Genomic DNA, 6,021 nt, shown 5'->3' with positions numbered 1-6,021 from the left:
GTGCAGAATGCTAAATAAAACGTTGTTACGCAACATCGATATTTATGAAATTTACAGCATTTATTGATGAGGTATACAACTACGTTTATGCAAAATTTCATTAATAATTATTGTCTAACAAAAGTTAAGGGACTTCAAACTTCACACCTTATCGACAGCTATCTCCAAAGCCACGAGCCGCTGCCCGTCGTAACCACCTACTAACAACTTTCTAAAATAAAACAGTTACGCAACATATATTTTTATGAAATTTAAAGCATTTATTGATGAGGTATACAACTATGTTCATGCGAAATTTCATTAACTACTTATTTGTCTACCAAAAGTTATGGGACCTCAAACTTCAGACCTTATCGACATCTATCTCCAAAGCTATACAACTATACGTCTATAAAAATCGTTGTGCGCACTCTTTGCCGTAAAGGTTATTTATGTTCTTGCGTTAAAGTTCAGCTTTCCTCTTTCAATCTGTTGTTTAAAGCTAAACTTCATACTGTTTATGCAGCCAAATAGTGCAAAGGTTAAATTTTGCAGCAGATTCGACAGTGGCAAAAAGAAATTAATAAAATTGTTCGCAAACAGAAACAACTTTTTTATGGTACAGTGTTCGCCTCAAAAACACAAAAATGGCATTAAATAATGATGAATTTGTTGTACAAATACCAAATAAAACACTAGAACTAACCCAGTACAATGCAAAAGCAACAAAAATAGATAAACATGTTCACAAACTGAAATTAATAAAATTGTTTGCAAACAGAAATATTTTGTGATAGTATTCGAATTAAAGAACAAAAAATGGCATAACAAACACTCTTGACTAAGTACAAAGTTAAACAGTTTAAATTTACACATCTAAAAAAACTGATGTGCACAAATAAAATTTAACTAAAATTTGTAAACATAGCTAATGTTACTCCAGTTCAATAACTAACAAGTATTTAAAACCCCTAAATTACAGCATCAGTATGATAGGTGACAAACAAATGGACATATCATAAGAATTAAATAACACACACAAGAAAAACTTGTAAAAACACCATTATTAGAGTATAAAGTAACATAATGAAATCTGAAAACAGTTTGGTATATTAACAGCATTTGCACTATGGGCAAAGAATGGCATGACAATGTAACAGAAAATATTACAATCGTTAAAAGTGCAGTAGCCATACCTGTATTAAGCTCTATAGAAGTAAGTATAGGATACAAGCGTAGGGATAGGTGGCGAAGTAGTTTGAAAACAGATTTGTAAAAATCTGTAGCAGGGACAGACAACTGCATATAATTGGTAACCTTTTTGTGTCTATTACATGAAATGAATTAAACAATAATGATACAAATAGTACAATAAAAAATATGTTTTGGCAATGTTTTCATGTTATTCAACAGTTGTCATTCTGTAATTTGGCTACTGCATTAAAGAGCTAAAACAGACAGTACAAACAAATGTCCCCATATCTGAAATATGTTTCCACTTGGGCACATGAATAAGTGAAGAAATCAATGATTAGATCAATACATTTTCGCACATTCTATTACTTTGTTTTTCTATCCCACATTAGCACTGAAGGTTGTTGTGTTGGATAAAAGTTTGTAACCCCACTGCACTTCAATACAGACAGGTTGTAGCAAGTGAATTTAGACTGCAGAGTTCAGTTGCCTCTTAGTTAACAGGAGGTTGAGTTTGTAGAACAGCTTGTCAAGTTTTTGCATCAAAGTCTATTCTTGTTGAAGGTCATGTTGTCTGAAATTCAGAGGTACTGGGTTTAAAATACAACCCAAGCACAAACCAATTAGACCAGTTGGTTCTCAACCTTTTAAGTTTGCAGGCCGGTAAACTTGCAAAACAAATTTTGTGGATCGGTGGACTTTTTAATCAACCCAAAATGTATTCAGGACAAAAGTTTGCTGCTGTCTGTTTGATACCATACGTATTAAATGCGGTTCTAATGAAGTTTTTGCAAGGAAGTAGAGCATTGACATCAAAATGATTTCTCAACCTTTAACATCTTGCATTTGGCATTTGAGATATAAAATTGTAATATATTTGAAAAGTTGTCACAGGCCGGCACCGGTCCGTGGAGCGGCGGTTGAGAACTACTGATTTAGACGACTAATAACAACAAAGGCTATTAAAATGAAAAGACAATTATCCAAAAGCAATCCTTGAAAAGTTAATTCAGACACTTGGAATCACAGCTTATTGACATTCATGTTAAAAAAATGTTTTATTGCACTAACCATGTAATTGCTTATGGCATCAAATACCAAAAGAAAAATTGAAACACTCGCCACAAAACATAGCGTTGGCCATTAACTGAATTGAAATCCATTTTATGACAGACAAAAGAAGGAAATTAAATTTTGTACCTTGTTGATCCCTGGTGTTGTATCTTTGAGGGAACTTTGAGGGAACTAGAGCCTTGTCGTTTTTCTTGCATAAAGATCCATCTCGTTGTGGAGATCGTGTGGTATGAAATACAAAGGTAAAATTAAATTACAAATATCTCAATATCATTCAGGTAAGCTATAACAAAAACTATCAAACTGATAATAAAAAACATTATCTTCAAGTTATTGGGAAACAAGATATCAAAACTAACAACTGATTAGGACTAAAATTGATATATATATATATCTCTTTTCATATTGTAGTTGTTATTGATAAACTGAAACTCACTGATCAATACATATGTTAGTATTGAACTGTAAGTTGGGACGCTCGTCTGCACTCAAATTTAAGTCCTACCAACAACACATTAGGTTTATGATTATAGCCTAGTATAGTACCTGATACAGTTTATCATTGGCTGGTCTTCGAATAGACGGGAGGTCAGATTGAATTGATGGAATTCTGAAAATGTAGCACAAGAAGTAAAACGAGTTTACTTTATTAATGATTATACAAGTACTTACTGGTTGGTCAATTATTATCAGTTGCAACCTATCAAATGTCTTCTACACCCAGAACAGAAAAAGTCCTATGCCTAAAACACACACAAAAAGCCCAAGCCAGAAAATAGCTGCAAAACTTATAAACAAATAGTTAATTAACTGCAAACACAGGAGTCGAAAACCGTAAGTCTGCTCATACACAGAAACTATAAACCACCTAGCACAGGCAACTCCCTACACCTGTTAAAACAAAATAAATAAACCATAAACCTGGAAAGACAAAAAAAGATTAATCTGATAATATACACATCCTAAATTCCTAAACCTGTAAACAACAAAACACATGTAATCTGTGAATAAGGAAACATAAAACAAACTGTTAACCCACATAAACAAACACCCTAAACCTGTAAACAACAAAAACATGTTATCTGTACATCAGGAAAGTTGAAATAAACTGTTAACGATCAGAAACTAACACCTTAAACCTGTGAACAACAAAAAACCTGTAATCTGTAAACATGAATTATAAAATAAACTGTTAACGATCATAAACAAACACCCTAAACCTGCAAACAACAGAAAACATGTTAACTGTTAATTAGAAAAGTTAAAATAAACAGTTAATGATCCTAAACAAACACCCTAAACCTGTAAACAACAAAAACATGTTATCTGTAAATCAGGGAAGTTAAAATAAACTGTTAACAATCATAAACTAACACCCTTAACCTGTGAACAACAAAAACAGATCGTTGTACACATACAATACAGAAAAAAATTATTAAATCAGTCATGAAAACAAAAACTGTTATATTATCACTAAAATGTAATGACTAAAAGTATATGAATTAAAACCTGAAAATATGTATGAGATAATGTCAAAACCTGCAAAAGTGTTTATTTAAAATAATGATAAAAACCTGAAAAGATGTTTTATAAGATAATGTTAAAACCTGCAAAAATGTTTGTTTAAAATAATGATTAAAACCTGCAATGATGTTTAATAAGATAATGTTAGAACCTGCAAAAAAGTTATTAACTAAAAGGTAACTAATACATTCATAAAAAACACATTTTTTTTTTTAAAACCTGCAACATTTGATGAAAATATAAGATTATTTCTGCAAAAAACTAAGGAAATTTATGAATACATTAAATATGACAAAGTCATTAATCGATGACACATCAACTTTACCTTAGCAATGTAGAAATGCACAATAACGAAGATTGAATTGAACCAAATTTATACAACACATTAGATTCACTCCAAAGCAAGACCTGAAAAATAAAACAAAGGTTTTGACATTTGATAGCAAAGTATTTTAACACAAGTAGTACACACCTGGAATGAAGTAAATAATAGTTGAGAGTGTACAGACTGAAGTCTCAATTCTGAATTTTTACTACTTTCTGGGCACTTGACGATGGTGGTTCAGGTGGTTAGAGCGACGCATAAACAAACACAATACTGTAATGATGTTTAAAGAATCTGTCGGCTGATGTAAAAGGCACAACACCCCCCAAGAACTGGTCTACTTAAAAAGAAATGAAGGATAGTTAAAGTAGACTCTGCACACATTTTTGTTGATGAATGAGGGAAAACGCAAGCAAAACTAATGTCACAATAATATTGATGGCAGTTGCTCTTGGTTCATCCCCAGTCTCAATCAAAGAGTTCATGCATCATCAGTAGAAAAAGTCTGAAAAAACGTTTGAACCACCACCACCGTCCCTGTACGGCCGACGTAAAAAAACACAATACAAGCTTGCCTTCACTAACTGTCTTGCATAAAACCGTCACAAATTAGCCTATAAAAAGTAGAAGTTGAATCTGTCATGTTTTACAACCACCCAATAGTCATTGCCCCTTTGTGACCGGGTGGCCTGGCCAAGTAGGTTACGGAACTGAACTAATAAGTAAGTTAGTTTAAATCCACAAGAAAAAAATGGGCTTGACCAGCACAAGTGGAATAGGGGACATTTTTAAGCGCATTTTTCTTACTTGATGTATTTAATCGAAAACAAGTGAGCTATATCCTTGCTTGATATCTAGTGCAAATTTCCATTTGACTGAAAGAAAAGTGTACCAGAAATACAAGCAAGAACTACAAAAGCTGGTCAACACCCCCAAAAAAATCCACGATAGCCCTAATTTTACAATTAATATAGGCGCAGCAGATTTTGTTTAAAGAGTCCAGTGATGATTACAGCGTATAACAATATGGTATCACTGTTCTCTGCCCTGCGAGACCCCCCAAGGACCCAAATGTATTATGCAACCTCTGGGCTGGGAAATTTTACCAACAGTTTGCGCCCTATCAGGGTGGCTCACGGGACTTTTCTGGCTAAATGCTAAGTCGGCCCCCTCAGGCTTTCGAGCCAAAGCCTTCATTGGGAGTAACAGTGTCCGGTACTCGGTCCCGCCTGCACCGCGGCCGGCGCATGCGGTGGAGGCCATGCCAGTCGTGTTTCTATGCGCATCTTATTTTAGCTAAAGCCATTTAGCAACGCGCCACACCTAGCTAAAAATCGATCTAAGCTAAGTTCCTACATGGCGCGCGAATCCCAAATGCATCTAACCTATGTTACCTAGCCTAACCTTAGTTAACGAGTGCTACTCTAGTTGTAACCCCTAGCGCCAACTTGCTGACAATAGTAGCACTCCTACAGGCTTGGGCCTATCTTTGACCACCGAGGAAGACTTCCTTCACGGGTCCTCCTCGGCAAAGAATAGGTCACTCACCCTAGCGCCAGTTAGCCTAAGTTAGGCCTATCAGTTCCGAAAACCCAGTTGACCCACGACAGACTCATATGTTTACATACAATTAAATAGTTGAAGTTGAGATGTTGGTTGATTGACGATGAATGAATGTAAGCTGGACACGTCGCAGATATACAAAGGTTCTACAAACAAATATACACATGATTAGATGTATTCCAAGTTTCTATTAGCATTATTACATTAAGCACTAAGTTCTTATTTTTACTCCTTACAAATAGTGTTATGTATTTGCGTTTAATGTAACTTAACATATGCAAAAAAACAATTCAAAAAACTTACCCCACATAACGCCGAGCATCCAACGTGAAATAAAAACCTCCTGGTGAGAAAACGTTGCG

At 34.5% G+C, this 6,021-nt stretch overlaps 1 long non-coding RNA gene across 1 annotated transcript; it reads right to left on the bottom strand.

The window, feature by feature from the left end:
- Window positions 1–912: 912 nt before the first annotated feature.
- LOC145230231 (uncharacterized) lies at window positions 913–2,855 on the bottom strand. The gene is made up of 3 exons (XR_013860609.1): window positions 2,794–2,855; window positions 2,374–2,454; window positions 913–1,747 (listed from the first exon to the last, which is right to left on the bottom strand). It is a non-coding gene; the product is annotated as an uncharacterized LOC145230231 (long non-coding RNA).
- Between the last annotated feature and the right edge of the window lie 3,166 nt (window positions 2,856–6,021).

This window comes from Phallusia mammillata, chromosome 5, assembly GCF_965637545.1.
Source record: "Phallusia mammillata chromosome 5, kaPhaMamm4.hap1.1, whole genome shotgun sequence".
Taxonomy (NCBI): Eukaryota; Metazoa; Chordata; class Ascidiacea; order Phlebobranchia; family Ascidiidae; genus Phallusia; species Phallusia mammillata.
The sequence above is the reverse complement of the archived record's forward strand: the minus strand, read 5'-3'. Positions and strand labels throughout refer to the sequence as shown.